This window comes from Megascapheus bottae, chromosome 3 (assembly GCF_031878675.1).
Source record: "Megascapheus bottae isolate mThoBot1 chromosome 3, mThoBot2.hap1, whole genome shotgun sequence".
Taxonomy (NCBI): Eukaryota; Metazoa; Chordata; class Mammalia; order Rodentia; family Geomyidae; genus Megascapheus; species Megascapheus bottae.
In genome coordinates this window covers 35,540,330-35,560,143 of record NC_143511.1, presented here as the reverse complement: position 1 = coordinate 35,560,143, position 19,814 = coordinate 35,540,330, and the positions used below count along the sequence as shown (strand labels likewise).

General features: G+C 45.2%; 1 long non-coding RNA gene across 1 annotated transcript; it reads right to left on the bottom strand.

The window, feature by feature from the left end:
• Positions 1 to 15,460: 15,460 nt before the first annotated feature.
• LOC150065320 (uncharacterized) lies at positions 15,461 to 18,810 on the bottom strand. Its single transcript, XR_016534758.1, has 3 exons — positions 18,720 to 18,810; positions 16,076 to 16,227; positions 15,461 to 15,497 (listed from the first exon to the last, which is right to left on the bottom strand). It is a non-coding gene; the product is annotated as an uncharacterized LOC150065320 (long non-coding RNA).
• Positions 18,811 to 19,814: the final 1,004 nt, after the last annotated feature.

Here is a 19,814-nt window from a genome sequence, read left to right as displayed (position 1 = left end):
TTACCAGGATTATGAAATTGTACTCTCTCACCTGGCATGATATTTAGCATGTTCTTAGCTAGACCAGACAAGAAAGAATGCATTTTAGGGCCAGGAGCATGGCCTAGTAGTAGAGTGCTTGCCTAGCCCTGGGTACCACAAACATAGAAAAAGCTGGAAGTGGTGCTGTGGTTCAAGTGGCAGAGCGCTAGCCTTGAGCAAAAAGTGTCCAAGGACAGTGCATAGGCCCTGAGTTTAAGCCCCATGACTGGGAAGAAAGAAAGGGGGGGCAGAGGAGAAGGGAGAGAGGGAAGGAGGGAGCATTTTAAGGTCGGCCAGGGCTCACACCTATTGGATAAACAAACAGAATGCCTGCTTTCCCTCTCCCCTCTAGAAAGAGGCTAATCTTCCCATTGGAATTATCAGAACAATGCCAGTGATTCTGAAAACCTTGAGTTCATGGTTACCTGTCTAGTGATGGGCATGCATCAAAACACCCACTTGAGAGTCAGTTATGAAAACCTTAAGGAAGTCATCCAAGACCCCCACGAAAGCCCTGACCTCTTCCTTAACCACTTCTCAGAGGCAATTAGTATATTAATGCTAATGCTGATTCCACAGAGGGCACCCCACTCCTTCATGTTCACTTTATGAGCCAGTGCATACCCAACAAAAGGAGAAAGTTACAGCCCCTGGAAAAGGGGCTTTCCACCCCCCAGAATGAGCTTTTACACTTGGCTTTGAACAGTATTAATGGCAGGGAGGAGAAAGTTAAAAAGGAGCAAGAACAGGAAAGACAGCAGAGAAAGAAGGACACTCAACAGCTAATGGCCACCTTCCAAAAGACCCAGGCCACCATCCCCAGGGCTGCTGGTCTCAGACCTTCCCTCTCAGCTGCAAGGGGGTGGGGACCAGCCTCCTGGGCCTCACTTTGGGTGCAGTAAATGGGACACAGGGCCAAGGAAAGTCTGAGTCTAAAGCCTCCTACCAAGGCCTGCCCTAGCTGTGGACAATGGGGACACAGGAAATGTGAGCATCCTGCGGCCGGCCTTGCTCTGGGTGGACCTCCTGGTCTCCATGCTTCCCTGCCACCTGGTCCCATGCCCTGATACAATGAGGAGGCTCAGGTTCCTGGCTCCAAGCTGAGCCTTCACTTGACTCTATAGAACTCTGGGGCAAAGGGGTGGTAGCAGGAGAAAATGTTTATCTTCTTCAGGACACTGGGATGTCACTATCACATCTAACTTCTTGGGGAGGTCCCTCCACTCCCTCAGATTTAATAGTTATGGTGGTTATGGGGACTCCTTTCAAGCCCCTCCATACTCCCGCTGTTTCCTTCTTGCTTGGAAACTTAACTCTCAGTCATTCCTTTCTGATTATGCCTTAATGTCCTCTACCTTTATTAGGAAAGGGTCTGCTTTCTAAACTTGTTTCCTTATACCTAACCCGCTAAAATGCACCACTATTTTCCTCCTCTAGATGAAACCAGACTCCAGTGAACCTCCCCCCCCCCCCCCAGCCCTCTATCCTCCACCTTCCTTGCCTTCCTCCCTGGTGAAAATCACTGAGGTTCAAGGGCCAGGCCCAGTGCCCTACCACTCAAGTCTCCTTGAAGTGCAATCTCTGCCAGTGGTACCGAGTAGTGGAAACAGACATTTGAGACACAATGAATTAATACATCCAGAGCATTAATGCTCTCCATCACCTGCTTGGACAGAGAAGTCTGACGTGGGTTAGACTATCCCCATGGGTCCTTTTCACTGCAGTGGACACACATATGGAAGAGGGGTGAGGGTTGGCAGGAGGAGTATGGAATCACCTGCATGCCACAACAGTGGCTGTGGAACAATCAGGGCGATGGCGGCACTCTCACAGGTAAATGCCCTACCTCTCTCTGACCAGAGATTTAGGGACTAAGGATGCACTTGGCATCAAGAATCCCATTCCAAGCAGCGCCTGGTGGCTCACACCTGTACTCCTAGCTACCCAGGAGACTGAGATATGAGGATCACAGTTCAAAGCCAGCGCCGGCACTGAAGTCCCTGAGACTGGTATCTCCAATTAATCACCAGAAAACCAGAAGTAGCACTGTGGCTCAAGGGGTAGTGCGGTAGCCTTGAGCTGAAGAGCTCAGGGACAGTGCCCAGGTCCAGAGTTCAAGCCCCATAACCCGGGGGGAGGGGGGAGTCGCCCCCCCACGCCCCGAGCGCGCCTGCGCACACCACACTGGCCATGCAGACGCCCCGTGGTGGGTCTCAGGGATCCAATGGAGCACCAGCTCCTGACCTTTGAGTCACCCATTTGGGACGACACCCAAATTCCCGGGACCAGAACTCCAGCCAAGTAGGAGAGGAGCAATCTCAAGGGGAGCACAGGCACAGACTCTCCCTAGACCTTCCGCGGTCCCCGGAAAATCCAGGGTCCCAGCTCCACCCTGGGCTAGGAAACTACAAATCTCCCGCCATCAGGCCTGAGGGCACAGTGCTGCCCAGGCAGCCCGAGCGCCTGCCCCGCCTGCCCGCCCACCCCTAGGCAGGACAGATTTCTACCTGCTTGCTCTGCACCAGCGATCTACTGGATCACAAGGAAATCAGAGGCTCCATCGAGGGACTGGATGCGGTACACGAAGGAGACACAAGATCCCTCAAATAAACAGAAGAATTTTTTTCTTTCTAATTATTTTTTAGTTCTACTTTTTCATTACTTTCCCTTTGTTTGCTCATTGTTTTTGTTCTTTTTTTTCCCCCTTTCCTTTACTACTTCATCGCGGTTCTGCTCACTCCTGGAAACAAGGTCAACATAGCTTTCTCCTTCATTGTGTATATATTTAACTCAAGACTATTCTGCTGATTTCCCAGTCCCATATATTTCAATCTTAGCACTTTTAATTTTAGTATTACTTCTTAATAGTCACATACTTCTAAAGGTTTTCTAATTATTGGTTTCTTTATAATTTTTTCTATTTTCTTTCTTTCTTTCTTTCTTCCTTTCTTTCTTTCTTTCTTTCTTTCTTTCTTTCTTTCTTTCTTTCTTTCTTTCTTTCTTTCTTTCTTTCTTTCTTTCTTTCTTTCTTTTTTTTGCCAATCCTGGGGCTTTAACTCAGGATCTGAGCATTGTCCTTGGGCTTTCTCAAGGCTAGAGCTCTACCACTTGAGCCACAGCACCACTTCTGGATTTTTTCTAAGTACTGAGGAATCAAACCTCGGTCTTCATGCATGCTAGGCAAGCACACTACCACTAGGTCAAAGTCCTGGCCCACTATTATTATTATTATTATTATTCATTTTTTACCTTTTCCTGATATTAGGTGTTATCTTCCCTCTATTCCTTTCCTACCCTACATTCCATTTAGACTGATTGAAATCTCATAGGGATCAGGTTGGTTTTTGCCTTAAAACTGTGTTTGTGATTGGATCACAACACAACAAGTCAAGGAACCTCATCTCCCACTCAAAATAAACAGGAAACCGAGCAGTCAACAAAAAAGCCTAGAGAAGGGTCCTCAAAATGCTCTACATACGCTACTAGTAAACATGATAAATGAAAAGATTAAAAGCGTGAATAAGGCTATACATGAGGCTATTCAAAAAGTAATAGAAAAATTCATGGAAGCCACTAACAGAAAGCTGAGGGAATTCCAACAAAAGATCAATGAAAGAATAGCCACTCAACTAAAGGATTTGAGCCAGGCACAGTGGCTCATGTCTGTAATTCTAGCTACTCAAGAGGCTGAAATCCGAGGATGGTGGTTCAAAGTCAGAAAACCGTAAGTGGTGCTGTGGCTCAAGGGGTAGGGCAGTAGCCTTGAGCTAAAGAACTCAGGTCCAGAGTTCAAATCCCATGACCAACAAAAAACAAAGCAAAACAAAGGATTTAAGAGAGCACTCAAAACCAAATCAAGGAGGTAAAGAAATCCATGCAAGATATAAAATAAGAGACGCAAGCTATCAGAAATGACCAACTAGAAGGTAGAGAGATTAAAAAAAAAACAAGGTAGAGAGTATTGAGAACAGATGAGATGATGCAGAAGATGGAATCTTCAGAATTGAAGATAGTTTAGATTATATAAAGGAAGACCCGAAATAAATATTCAAAACAAGTCAAAGAAACATGACAGATCTCTTCAGGAGCTCCATGATACAGTTAGAAAACCTAATTTAAGGCTAACTGTATTGAAGAAGGCCTGGAGAAGGAAGCTAATTCAATAAGAAGTCCATTTTACAGAATCATCCCAGAGAACTTCCCAAATATCCAAAAGAACAGGTACATCCAGATCCATGAAGAACTCCAAAGAGACCAAACAGTAACAGGACATCCCACTGCCACATTATAATCTGTACAGGGTCAATGGAGACCAAGGAAAAGATCTTCAAAGCTGCCAGAGAGAAGAGAACAATCACATATAAAAGGAAACTAATTAGGATGACTACAGATTTCTCAGCAGAGACCATGCAAGCTAGAAGAGCCGGGAATGATGTATGCCATGCTCTAAAGACAGATAACTACCAACCAAGAATACCAGCTAAGCTCTCATTCATAAGCTGAGTGAAGAATAAAAATCATCCACAGCAAGGAAAAATTGAAACAGTATATAACTGCCAGACTAGATTACAGAAAATTCTGTAAGATGTTCTATACATTGAAAACCAACATGATATAGACAGATAAATGCACCGAAACAGTGCTATGGGGTTCAGAGATCGGTAGGCAATGAGACCAATCAGAGCATGATCAAGGTGTCAAAACTTTATTGAGGGCCAGGAGTTTGGCCTGTTGTGTAGCGTGCTTGCCTAGCATGCATGAAGACCCGTGTTCAATCCTTCGGTATCACATGCATAGCAAAGTTGGAAATGGTGCTGTGGCTCAAGTGGTAGAGCTCTAACATTGAAGAAAGCCCAAGGACAGTGCTCAGGCCCTGAGTTCAAGTCCCAGGACTGGCAAAAAAAATTTATTGAGCAAGGGAAGTTCTGAAGTGCCTGGACTACATCCTAGCTTGGGATCTCAAAGTGTAGCCCTGAGCTTTAGCTGGGATGGGTTTATAAAGGAAAAAACTACACATAGATTGCCAGGCAAATTCTGTTTAAGCAAAAAGCCATGACAGAAGCAAAATTTTGCAGTTAGCCTTGTAATTTTGTGTAACATAAACATATTTTTCTCAGGGCATCCTGATCTTGGTTATCTTAGTGTAGCTAGAAGGCCAGATTACATAGAATGTTTTCTTTCCTTGAATCATCTCAGACAGCCTTCAGGCCCTTCTTGCCTTGTTGTTGAAACCATTAATTTCTCAATTTTTACTAATATGGATTAACTATTTGTAATAAACCTTTATGTTAGAGTTGGTCAGAGGTAAGAATGGCTTTTACTCTTCTACAACCAGGTAGTTTATAGCAAGAATTGAAAAGATATAGTCCCTAACAAAATGGAATAGAAATAGCAAGAAAAGACCTTCTATCCAAAAAAAGCCCAGGACCTGATAGATTCATAGCAAATTCTATAAAGCCTTCAAAGCAGAACTCACACCAACATTCCTCAAATTCTTCTACCAAATTCATTTCATAAAGCCAACATAACTCTCATCCCCAATCAGACAGGGACTCATCAAAGAAAGAGAACTATAGACCCATTTCTTTGATGAACATTGATGCAAAACTTCTCAACAATATCCTGGCCAATTGACTTCAATAACTCATCAAAAAAAAATCATTCACCAGCTGGGCACCAATGGCTCATGCCTGTAATCCTAGCTACTTGGGAGGCTGAGATCTGAGGCTTGTAGTTCAAAGCCAGCTAGGGCAAAAAAGTCTGTGAGGCACTTATCTCCAATTAACTACCAGAAAACTGGAAGTAGTGCTGTGGCTCAAATGGTAGAGTGTTAACCTTGAGCTGAAGAGCTCAGGGGCAGCACCCAGGCCCAGAGTTCAAGCCCCACAACTGACCAAAAAAGAAAAATCATACACAAGGCCATGAGGGTAGCCTAGTGGTAGAGTGCTCACCTAGCATGGATTTGATTCCTTGGTACCATATACTCAGAAAAAACAGAAGTGGCATGGTGGCTCAAGTGGAAGAGCACTAGCCTTGAACAAAAAGTGTCTAAGGACAGCGCCCAGGCCCTGAGTTCAAGCCCCAGGACTGGCAAAAAACAAAACAACAAAAATGCACCACCATCAAACAGGATTCATCACAGGGATACAAAGTTGGTTCAGTGTACTGAAGTCAATATAATTCATCACATGATCAGGAGCAAGGACAAGAAACATATGGTCATTTCAATTGATACAGTAAAAGCATTTGATAAAATCCAACAATTGATAAAAACTCTGGAGAAACTAGGAATCCATGGAGCATTCCTCAGTATAATAAAGGGTGTGTATGACAAACATACAGCTAGCATTATACTTAAATGTGAAAAGTTAAAGCCATCCCCGCTAAAATCAGGAAGGAGACAAGGATGTCTGCTCTCTCCACTTTTCCTCAATATAGTATTAGAATTCCTAGCTAGAGCCAGCTGCAGTGGCTCACGCCTGTAATTTTAGCTACTAGGAAGCTGAGATCTGAGGATCTCGGTTCAAAGCCAGCCCAGGCACTAAAGAATGAGAAACTCTTTATTTCCAATTAATCACTAGAAAATGGGAAGTGGCACTGTGGCTCAAGGGTAGGGCAGTAGCTTTGAGCTGAAGAGCTCAGGGGCAGCACCCAGGCCCAGAGTTCAAGCCTCCCTCCCCCCCAAAAAAAGAATTCCTAGAGCAATAAGGCAAACATAAAGGGGATCCAAATAGGGAAAGATGAAGTAATATTATTATGTTTCTTATTGAAAGAACCCTATAGACTCCACTCCTAAGTTACTCAAACTGATATAAAACAGAAAAGACAGCCTCTTCAACAAATGGTGCTGGCAGAACTGGTTAAATACCTGTCGAAAACTTAAGTTGGATCCTTACTTGTTACCCTGCACTAGAATCAACTCCGAGCAGATCAAAGACCTTGAGGTAAAAGCAGATACCCTCACATTTTTACAGGAAGGAATAGGAGATACACTAGGACCCCTAAGCACAGGTTGAAACTTTGTTGTTGGTGGTGGTCATGGGACTTGAACTCTGGGCTTGGGTGCTGTCCTTGAGCTCTTCAGTTCAAGGCTAGTGCTCTACCACTTGAGCCATAGTGCTACTTCTGGTTTTCTGGTAGTTAATCGGAGATGAAAACCTCACGGACTTTTATGCCCAGGCTGGCTTGGAATCGTAATCCTTAGATCTAAGCCTCCTGAGTAGCTAGGATTACAGGTGTGAGCCACCAGCACCTGACCAGGTGTTTTTTGTTTTGTTTTTTGCCAGTCCTGGGGCTTGAACTCAGGGCCTAGGCACTGTCCTTGGACACTTTTTGCTCAAGCCTAGAGCTCTTCCACTTGGGTCACAGCACCACCTCTAGCTTTTTCCATGTATGTGATACCAAGGAATGGAACACAGGGCTTTATGCATGCTAGGCAAGCACTCTACCACTAGACTATGCTCCAAGCCTGAAACTTTCTTGATATAGCCCAGAAACACAACAGATCAAAGGGAACAAAGGCTGGACAAATGGGACTGCATTAAACTGCATAGCTTGTGTATGGCAAAAGACATGCATGTTAAATAAAAAGCCCACAGAGTAGGAGATCTTCACTAGCCGTACAACAGACAAGGGCCTCATATCTAAAATATACCTACAACTCAAAAAATTGAATCTCTCCAAAACAAATCTTCAAAGAAACAACCATTCCATTCAAAGGTTGGCTAAAGACTTAAAGAGAGACTTCTCTGAAGAGGAAATAAGAATGGCCAATAGACACATAAAGAAATGCTTGATGTTTCTTGCCATAAAAGAAAGGCAATTCAAAACTAGAATAGCATTGTCAAGAATTCTAATAACAACAGATGCTGGCAGGGATGTGGCTACTACACTGTTGGTGGGAGTGTAAACTTGTACAATCACTCTGGAAAAGCAGTATGGAGGTTCCTCAGAAGATAAAACATAGAGCTCCCATATGACCCACCAATCCCATTCCCGGGAATCTGCTCAAATGTCCAGAAACAAGTCATACTAAACCTACCAGCACAAGCATGCTCACTGCAGCATTATTTATTATAGCTAAGATGTGGAACCAATCCAGATGCCCCTCAGTAGATGAATGGATTAAGAAGATGTGGTGGTCCAGACAGGTGTGGTGATTCACACCTGTAATCCTAGCTTCTCTGGAGGCTGAGAGCTGAGGATTGCAGTTCAAAACCAGCCCCGGCATGAAAGTCCATGAGACATATCTCCAATTAACCACTAGAAAACCGGAAGATGTGGTGTATATACACAACAAAATTCTATGCTGCCATCAGAAAGGATGACATTGCCCCATTTGTAAGGAAATGGAAAGACTTGACAATGTGCAGTAAACAAGATTCAAAGGAGCATAGGCTCCATGGTTTCCCTAATTTGTCATCTGCATCTAGGATTTTCCTGGCAGAGGAGCACAGTAGTGCATATAGCCATATAGCATGAGGCTAAGCGAAATGCACTCCAGGATAGGGAAACAAGAGATTTATCCTTGTGGTGGCTGTTTTTAATGAACTATGTGAAGTTACTTATTTTTTAGTTTTTTAATTGGAAATAAGAGTCTCACAGACTTTTATACCCAGGCTGGCTTTGAACATGATCCTCAGGTCTCAGTCTTCTGAGTATCTAGGATTACGGGCACGAGCCACTGGCACCCAGCTTTTTCTTTTCTTTTCTTCCTTCCTTCCTTCCTTCCTTTCTTCCTTCCTTCCTTCCTTCCTTCCTTCCTTCCTTCCTTCCTTCCTTCCTTTCTTCCTTCCTTTCTTGCTGTTTTTTTTTTGTTTTTGTTTTTCCCTTTGGGGTTTATCTCCTGTTGTTGTTGTATCTGACTTTGGTACCTGGTGGACAGTGTATACATTTATTTGTTTATTTGAATCAGGGGAGGGAAAGGGAGAAGCGAGTAATAGAGGCAAAGGACGAAGGGTGAACCAGTTTCACAGAGATATTCAAAGGACAATATGTTAGAAATGAACTTCACAACCTGGGAGGGGGAAGGGATAGCGGGAGAAAAACATGGGAAGGGGTAACAATGTTCAAGAAATGTAATGTACTGTCTTATGTGCCTGTAACCCTCTACACATCACCCTGACAATAATTAAAAAAAAAAGAGCTGTAGACAGGATCAGGGTCTCCACATGGGCCTTTTCTATCCTCATGTCATGTGAGGGGATGTTTGAAGGCCTTTGTCCAGCAATGGGCACTACAGTCCTTTGCAATGAGTAGGGATACCCAGAATCCTTGGCTGAGATCTACCTGTCTACCTTTCTGACAAGCCAATGACATCCAAGTCCCTAAATGAGACATAGTCTGCCTCCTATATGAGAAGGACTACACTGCTCCTCAATCCACAAATCGCTATAGCAATTGTAGGCCATGACCATTCCCCGCCACCGTCTTGAACACTTGGGTTATTGTAGGGACTGTAGGTCTGTGGAGGAAAGGCATGCACTGGAGAGATGGGAAGGGGTGGGTTAGGGGAAGAGTGTGGAGAGGAGTCTTGAGAGAATATCGGCTGCTCAGGGAGCTCTGTTTTCTTCTCAGAGTCAAGGTGAAGATCTAGACCATCAGCGTGGAACCATCACCCCTCATACCCTAGAACTTCCGGGACCCAAAGGCCTGAGGTCATTCTACTCTTGGGAAGGAACCTCTGTGTTCTCTCAACATGGCATGGATGTTTTGTTGTCTGCTTAGGAAATCTAATGAAGCAGCTGGCTCAACCAGGCTCATTCCATACCCACCCTGCATAGTGTGAAACAACCTCAGCCACATGACACAGTGGACTCTCCTAGTCACAGCCATAGACAACACAACCAGAGGGCCCCTTCAGCCAGTCCTCAGAAAAGCCCATGTGTCCCATTAGATCAATAGCTTCCCTGGATAGAAGTGGGATAGCAAGGAACATGGATCCAAGGGAAGAGAGTTTCAGGCAAGAGGAATCAGGTTGGACATCTATCACATATGATGCACGCCATCAAGAATAACAGCGCATTATAGCCCATTTCACTTGGCTCCCTGAGAGATGCTGATTCCCTGGTTGAGGGGAGGGAGAGAAGGGATCAGCCAAAGGTGCACTCAGACAGGAATTTGACCCTAATTCTACTCCTGGACCAGGAGTTTGCATCCCGCTCACACTGTCTCTATCACATACCCCTGGTTGACTCCCATCTACCCAACAGATGCTTTAGCTCTTTTCATTTTTCTTTTTTTTGCCTGGGGCTTGAACTCAGGGCCTGATCACTGTCCCTGAGCTTCTCTGTGCTCAAGGTTAGAACTCTACCACTTGAGCCACAGCACCACTTCCAGCCTTTTCTGTTTATGTGGTACTGAGGAATCAAATCCAGGGTGTCATATAGGCTAGGCAAGCACTCTACCACTAAGCCATATTCCCAGCCAGTGCTTTAGCTCTTGAAGTATTCCTTAGTCCTTTATGGCATGGGGGCTAAGGACACAGGACAGGATGGGTGGGAGCCAGGTCCTGTGGAGAAGAACTTAGCTCCATTGCCAGCTGGGAGTCACAGACTGCTGGTCCCCACACTTTGACAGCAAGGGATGTCATTCTCTCAATTAGGGGCCTCTGCTCAGGTATTTCCAGCATGTGGAGGCCCAGCGAAGGGTGTTTCAGACTCTGTCTAAAGCTTGGAGCTGGGCATGGGATGAAAGGCTGCAGCTCTCATGCACAAAGACCAGGGTTTGATTCCTCAGTGCCACATACACAAAAAAAGGTGAAAATGGTGCTGTGGTCCAAGTGGTAGAGTGCTAGCCTTGAGAAAGCCCAAGGACAGTGCTTAGCCCTGAGTTCAAGCCCGAGGACTGGCAAAAATAAAAAGCAGGTATTATAAAGACCACTGAAGCTGGGTGTCAGTGGCTCACTCCTGTAATCCTAGCTACTTGGGAGGCTGAGATCTGAGGATCATAGTTCAAAGCCCGCTCAAATCAAGAAAGTCCATGCAATTCTTATCTATGATTAGCAAAAAGAAAAAAAAAACCTGAAGTGGATCTATGGCTCAAATGGTAGAGAGTTCATCTTGAGCAAAAATGTTCAGAGACAGTGCCTAGGCCCTGAGTTCAACCCCAGGACTGAAAAAAAGAAAAGAATACCACTGAAATCAGGTCGCTCGCTCCTCAGGGTACTTAAAAAATACTTAAACTGCAATGAATTGCAAAATCTAGAAGAAATGTATAAATTTGTAGACATATATGACTTACCAGTGTTAAACCAGGAAGGGTTTTTTTCTTTAGAAAATGAAACAGAACAATGATGCAGCAGTACTGGATATGGACTACCAAGCAGAGGAATATATTATTGTGCCAAACTTAAAAAAAAAAAAGAATACCAATGCTCTGTAAACTGTTCCCTAAAATTCAGAGGACAGGAACATTTCTAAACTCCTCCTATAAAGAAAATATTATCCTGATATCCAAAACACATAAGGACATGCTGAAAGAGAAAGAAAAGTAGGCTAATTTCCTCAAATGCATATGCCAGAACCCTCAATAAAAATAGAGGGAAACAAAAGAAATAAAGGGATATAAATAGAAAATAAAGAGGGCACACATCACTCCCATGCTTATAAGATTGTGATTCTATGACTGAAAGACGCTCAAGACTCCAGAAACTAAAGAAGCACTTTCAGAAAGTAGAACTTTGGCTCAAGTGGTAGAGCACCAGCCTTGGGCCAAAAAAACTAAGGGATAGCACCCCAGGCCCTGAGTTAAAGGGCTCCACCAGTATAGGCTACATTATAGAAAGTGACACATGGATGATTCAACCTGGAAGAGGGAGCAGCGTCTGTGGAGAGGCGTGGAGAGTGAGTAGTAACACCGGTCACCCCACGGAGGTGGACGCAGCTGGCCTGACCCAGGACAGAATGCATTGGGCTGAGGTGGCACCAACTTAATGATTCTAGCTTGGCCTGACCACACTGAGTTCAGGTAGAAGAGAATGGCTAGAGTTGAGGTTCGCTATATGTAGCCACCAAATGAAAGGATGTGTACAATGGTCATGGTTTTTCTGTTTTGAAATATTGAGACTAAACAGAAAGGGGCTGCTTGCCAGCCAGTGAGGGGCCTTCAAAGGGGTCACTGTATCTTAGGAACCTGGAAGAAAAGGAAACAAGTATTCTGCTAGTCCGTTGGTGGGTCAAAAGTCCTCTCTACAGCCAGGAGCCTGTGTCCTAGATGAATACCTAGTTTAAGGGGGAGGAGGCAGCATCTCCCAGGGGACGGAAGTGACCCGTCCCATCCAATTGGTTGGAAGGAGAGGGTGGGGAAGGGGGACAACCTGCATAGTGGTTGTTGGCCAGCATTCCACTTTCAAATCTACTTATTAACAGTAACTGACCCAGTGGGCTAGTTCACTCTTGTAATCTGAGACCAGCAGGGTCATGGTCTATGGCAATCTAAGAGACTCAATCTCAACCACTAATAAGTCAGACATGGCGGGGCACACCTTTCATCTCAGGTACTTGAACAGCATGGGCAGGACAATTCTGGTTTAAGGTGACCTTGAGCAAAAAGAAAAAGGGGTGGGGGCAGAACTCACCTGAAAAATAACTAAAGCAAAATGCCCCAGAGGTGTATGTAGCTCAAGTGGCAGTAGTAATAGAGTGCCCGCTTAACAAAAGTGAGGGCTTCAGTGTAAAACACAGTAATACCAACATAATAAGTAGGAGGAAGTTCAGAACACCTGTGGAAAAGAAGACATTCCCTGAAGACATTCCCTAATCGTAGCCTGGTTGCTGCAGCAGGTGCTGGGCTCCCAGGAGGCTAAGCTAGTGTGCCTCTTCTGGTCTGAGCATCCGCCCACCATTTTGCCCACCTGAGCTGCAGCCCTATCATCTGAACTTGAACACCTGACTCTGAGTCTCAGAAGCCCCTTCCTTGGAGCTCTGGATTCTGGACATGCCTGAAATGACCACTCACACAAATGCTAGATTCCACCCCCCCACCGCCCTTGCTGCTGATGGCTCGGCCCTGAGAGCTGTGACTCTCCGCTGATGGTGGAAAATTTTTTGCACTACGGTCCTGCCTTCTCACTCCAATGCCAAAAAAAAGAGCTTTGGCAGTGTGAATCAAGTGGTATAGCACCTGTCTAGAAAGTGGGAGGCCCTGACTTACAAACCTCAGTACTACTAAAAGAGAACATAAAAGAATAACAAATGGTTTTGAGAGGGACACAGGTAACTAAGAAGGTGACCGTTTTCAGGAAGGTTCGGGCACTGGATCAAGCCATTGTGAAGCTGACTGCTTGAGAGGAGGCCAGAGGTCCTCTGTCCAAGACCACTGGTCTCTCTGGACAGTCCTAAGTTTAGGTGCTTCAAAAGGTTTGATCTAATGAGCAAGTGAATGAATATGGAAATGAATGGATGGATGAGTGAATGAATAAATGAAAGCCTACAAGCTGGGCTGTCACCAGGAACCGCTTCCCCTTTTTGCATTAGTTGTCCACTGTTCTTCAACCTTTCAGACTCTGCTGTTTGAGGACAGCAATTTTCTCCTTCAGTCTATCTCCCTGAGATACCCTTCTGACATCTTTTGGCCCTTGGAGTCTCAGTTTCTCTCTGTAGCCGGGTCTGACATGCCACCCTCACAGCCATGCTAAGTTAAAAGAACTGCCGTAAGTGGGGCATGGGCCCTGGGCCCGGACCTTAGTCATTGTTGGATGTTGTGGAGCCTGGGATCCAGTGTTTGGATCCAGCAAGAGTTTGCCTTTATGGGAATGAGGAAGGCAGACAGTGAGTGAGCAGCCTCAGGGAGAAAAGAAATACGGCACTATGGCGAGGGGGGGGGACAGTGCCCAGCTGTGCCTCTCCAGCTCTGCCCACCATTGCAATCCAGCCCTCTCCCACACACAATCCAACCACATCCTCTCCTGCTGCCTTTGAGGCCTCTGAAAGTAAATGGCCAGAGGGGGTCTGACACAGAGGTCTTGCTGGCACCTGGGAGCTGCATGCTCCATCTGGCTAGCTTGTCTCGGGCCAAGCAGACCAGTCTCCCTAGTGACAAGAAGTGATGTCACAGGTCTGCCCCACCCCTTTGAGGAGGACCAATTACCTTCCCAATAAACATGCAGAGTAGTACAAAATAAACTCAGGTGGAGTGTCCCAGAAATGTCCATCTCTGGCTTTTCCCCTGGGTAGGGCAGAAGGGTTTCTCAAGTCCAGGTAACGTCGACAGCCTCAGCTTGGCTCAGCTCACCTCTGCACTGGAAGACTTGAGAGGCTGGCAGGTTTGCCAGTGTACTGGACAAGAATTGTACATGGAGGATCTAGAGAGTCTCATCTACACCATCAGCTGCAGGGAGGCCTCGGACACGCTGGGCACACTGCAGTGTGAATTTCATGTTTGCCTTCCTCCTGCGGGTGTTTGAGGACATTTTTAACAAAACCCACACATTGGGGAGTCAGGAACTTCAGAGCACAAGGTTCTTTCATTCATCACTAAAATGCAGAGACACATATAATTGTCTCTGTGACTTAAAAATAAACAAAAGGGACATTGTTCTTGACTACAGTCAATGATTCCTCCTGTCTGAAACTCATTTCCTTTGACCTACAACTTATCCCTCCCAATCAATCTCTTCCCCCTTCCAGCCTCTGGATAGCATTGTACTTCTCTTTATTATTATTATTATTTTTTGCCAGTCCTGGGGCTTGAACTCAGGGCCTGGGCACTGTCCCTGGGCTTTTCTAAGGCGAGCACTCTACCACTTGAGCCATAGCACCACTTCTGGCCTTTTCTGTGTTTGTGGTCCTGCGGAATTAAACCCAGGGTTTTGTGTATGCTAAGCACACACTCTACCCCTAGGCCACACCCTCAGCCCTACTTTACTATCTTGAAGTAGCTCTACAAAGGAGCTGCCATTAAGCAAAATAGTTTATGAATACACTGTACCTTGAACAATGTCACCTCTTTAGACACTCTCAACCCACCTCCTTCTCTCATTTTTCTTGATTTTGTAGGATAATGCATTGAATTCTTGACTGCACTCTCCCTCACTTCTCTTCTTTCTACCCTCCTCCCTTTGACCCCACCCCACCAAATTTCAAGTACCAGCTTCCTGGTGTTTATTTTGAATAAAATAATTTAGCCATTTCATGGCATATGGAGAGATCTAAACTTGGCTTTGCAAACCATACTCTCTCTCTCTCTCTCTCTCTCTCTCTCTCTCTCTCTCTATATATATATATATATATATATATATATATATATAAGTATATATATAACATATATATATATATTCAGTCCCTTAATGACAGCCAAGAGAAAATAAACTGCAGAAACAGAACTGCCTACCATACCAACCTGCTTTTGTCACTCTGGCCATTAATCCACCCCTGGGCTTAGAGGTCATCAGGTAGACTGTGCCTTAGCTGCAGGGGCTCCAGATCCAGCTAAGAGAAGAGCTCTCTCACCGACAGTCTGGGGCCAGGAGCAACGTGCTGCCAACAATATTAGGATATTGAGTGTTTGTCTACCTGTAAAATAGAAACTTGGGGGCCGGGAGTTTGGTCTAGTGATAAGAGTGCTTTTCTAGCATGCATGAAGACCCAGGTTTGATTCCCTGGTACCACAGACACAGGGGGGAAAAAAAAGCTGGAAGTGGTGTTGTGGTTCAAGTGGTAGGGCTCTAATCTTGAGAAAGCCTAAGGACAGTGAGTTCAAGGCTCTGAGTTCAAGGCCCAGGACTGGCAAAAAACAAACAAAAAACAAAACTCAGGCCAAAGTCAACCCTCAGATTGTGGCTGCAGGATATTCTCCTGCTTCACATCTCAGTCCCCCCCCCCCCTACACACACCCCACATGGCTATACTGCAGGTAAACTATTCAGGCCTGGACGAACCTGCCCCCAGGAGGTAGCACTCCGTGTGGTGACTTTAACAATCACTCAGCCCAATGTCTTCCAACACAATTTGGATCATCTCAGTTATTTCAGTGACATAAAATAACCTCTTGATATCTGGGTAGTGTAAGGATTTCAACATTGCCTCACAGGAGATGAAGGTATGCTCTCACTTGCTCAGGATTTCATACACCACCTCATTGTCGTTCAGTCTACCGTGGGCCATTTTCTCTTTCCTTTAGTCTACAGGACCCTGTAGTGTTTTTTGAGTTCTTCCTCAGTAGACAAGGTTCTGGTTTGTCACCATAAGAATATGTCATCACCACCACCTAACAGCACCAGAAAAATTGAAAATTAAAAGTGGTTAGAAAAGGGACATATGTAACTCGAAGTATCTACCTGAAAAAAATATCAAAGGGGCTGAGAGTGTGGCCTAGTGGTAGAGTACTTGCCTAGCATGCATGAAGCCCTGGGTTCAAGTCCTCAGTCCACATACATAGAAAAAGCCAGGCATGGTGCTATGATAAGAGTGCTAGCCTTGAGAAAGCCCAAGGACAGTACTCAGGCCTTGAGTTCAAGCCCCAGGACTGGCAAAAAAAATTATATATATATATATATATGTATATATAATGATCTACCCCAAGGTCTTAGAAAAACAAAAACAAAAAAATAAACCCTAAAGGAGGAAAAAAATAATTTAAAAAATCTCCACTAGGAGGCACTGGTGGTTCACACCTGTAATCCTAGCTACTCATGAGGCCTAGAGCTGAGGACTGAGGTACAAAGCCAGCCCAGGCATGAAAGTCAGTAAGACTCATGGTCAATGAGACAGCAAAAAGCTGAAAGAGGAGGTGTGGCTTAAGTGGTAGACCACCACCAACCTTAAGTGAAAAAGCTAAGCAAGAATGAGAATGTGAAGCCCTGAATTCAAGCCCTAGTACTGGCATACACACACACACACACACACACACACACACACACACACACACACACACACACACACACACACAGGTTTGTCATCTATTCTTTCTACTCAGATAAAGTCCCAGTTCTCAGAAACAGAAAATAAAGCGAGCTTCTCTTAATGAATTCCTATCACTTTTTTTCTTTGTGTGTGTATATGTGGGTCGTGGGGCTTGAACTGTGGGCCTGGGTGCTGGCCCTGAGTTCTTCAGCTCAAGACTACCGCCCTACCCTTGAGCCACAGCCCCACTATCTGTTTTCTAGAGACTAATTAGAGCTAAGAGTCTCACAGCTTTGTAGTGCCTTGCCTGGTCTGACTTTGAACCGCTATCCTCAGATCTCAGCCTCTTGAATAACTAGGATTACAGGCTTAAGCCACCATGCCCAGCTTCCTGTCACTTTTGAAAGCTATCATTCCTTTTTCTGTTGATTTCCAGTCCTGGGGCTTGAACTCAGGGTCTAAGCACTGTCCTTGGGATTTCTCAAGGCTAGGGCTCTACCACTTGAGCCACAGCTTTTTCTAAATTGTGGTACAGAAGAATCAAACCTGGGTCTTTGTGCATGCTAGGCAAGTTCTCTACCACTAGGCCAAACTCTCGGCCTCTGGTGATTTTTTTTTTCCCCATCTGGCTATGGAAGTTTTCCACTTACTAGTTTCATGGCTTTGCTTATAACTTTTGGAATAGCTCATTAACTTTTGTACTAAGATGTAACTTTGTACACATCTTTGTGACATTGTCTTAATTTTGGCAGTATTGGGGTTTAAATTCAGGGCTTTACCCTTGGCGAGCAAGTGCAATATTACTTGAGCCACGACACAATTGTGTTGTCACACACATTCTTTTGTGTGCTTTTTTCATGATTTTTTCTCTCATCCTGGCTGAGAGCCATGATCCTCCTACTCATCCTTCCATGTAGCTGGGTTTACAGAGGTGCACAACTCTACTTACCTAGTTTGTTGAGGTTTCGCTTTTTTCTCTAGGTTGTCTTCAATGTTGACTCTCCCAGTCTCTGCCTTCAGCATAGCTGGCATTCCAGGCATGTACCACCACATCTGACTCGCCTTTGTCTAGATGTGATCAGTGTTTTTCAGTCTATTCACTATTCCTTCTCCATTTTTCTCTCCAAAGTGAATTTGTTGAAATTCTAACCCCCAGTAGTTGACCCCTCTGTGCCTCAGTTTCTTCATTTGACAAATGGGACTGTCATTCTGGTACGTGCCTCAATAAAGGCTCAAATGCTACCGCTCATAAGGGCCACTCATATTTTCGGTTTACTGGCCCCATGTTCAACATGACAACAAATGCCAGCTGAGAAGGGTTCAGGGATGAATGTCTCCCTTCTCCATCCAGTGTGTCTACATGTGTCTTTCCCGTTGCCACCTCTAGATCTTTCATCCCTCTTTCTGACCCAGCTCCTCCTCCTGTTCTGCTGGCGAGTCCCAGTTGTTTCCTTATCTGCATTCGGGGAAACTTGGGTGAGGTGGCCTCGCCTCCCACAAGGACATTTCTCAAATCCTCCAACATTAGAGCCCTGTGGGCACACGTGCTGGGAGTCCTGTACTTCATTGAGTGACCAGGATGCCCTGTGACCAGGGCCTAAATCCATGCTGCTGGAGGAACAGGCTGACCTTGGCTGGCTACTGGAATGAAACCCAAGGCAAAGTGGCTCAAACCACCAAACAATGTGGGGAGAATCAATAAAAACTAAGTTTGCTGGACATGGCTATTTGAGAGCCGGGACAAGTGGTAAAGCACTAGCCTAATAAGCTCAAGGTGTACAGTTTCATCTCCGATGCTGCATTTTTAAAAAAAAAGACATAGGAATCTAATGGCAACTGTGCCAGGCATGGCTGTACCTGAGTGTTAGATGATGGTACCAGAGGTTACCTTCCTGGCCTCATGGCTCTGCTTACTGCCCTCTGTGCTGGGCTCTGCCTCTCAAGTTACAGAATGGCCCTAACTGTCAGCAACTGCAAGATGGGCAAACTGCCTCAGCAACTGCCTCAGAAGGGTTCTAAAACAGTTCTGATCTATGAGATGTGATTGGTCATATGCCTAGGTCTTAGCCAATCACACTGGGCAGAGAAGATAATCCTGGCTAATGGGTCAGGTCACATGACCTCCTTCTCCAAGGTGGCCTGGGCTCTGCTTCTTGGTAAAGAATCTTGTGATGCATGAGTGAGCAGGGTTAATTGTCTTCTTTCCTTGGTATGCCTGATTGTATCCATATCTGGCACCGTACTATCCTCTGTTCACCGCAGTATTCGTGGGAGTTTGCCCCTTCCCAGGCACCACTTGCAGTGTGAAGATAGGATTTGGGATTGAACCCAGTTTCCTTCTTTTTTTTTTTTTTGCCAGGCCTGGGGCTTGAATTCAGGGCCTGAACAGTGTCCTTGGGCTTTCTCAAAGGCAGAGTTCTGTCACTTGAGCCACAGCACCATTTCCAGGTTTTTCTATATATATATGGTACTGAGGAATCAAACCTGGGTCTTCGTGCATGCTAGGCAAGCACTCTACCACTAGGCCAAACACCCAGCCTTGGGCCTGTTTCTTTGTATAATGTTGCAATGCATTACACAGTCATAAAACTTTGTTGACATTCATATTTAGAAATGTTCCTTTGTCCAAGAGACCAGAAAAAAATGGGCTAATAAAGGCAGATACAGCAAGTAAGTCCATGTGGAAAAACGAAATAGTTAAGCTACCCAACTTCCATGCCCCTACCCACTTCTCTGACCCTTACCCACATACTGAACCTCTCATATCTCTACCCACCACCTGCCATTCCTACCAAATTCTCTGAACCCTTCCCCCTTTCAACCTCTCTGACATCTCCCCACTTCTCTGACCATCTTCACACATTTGACTCCTGCCTACCTGCTTTGCTCCCACCATCCCTCTGAGTCGTCTTGATCAAACATGATAAGGGGTGTCAATGTGTGAGAAGTAAT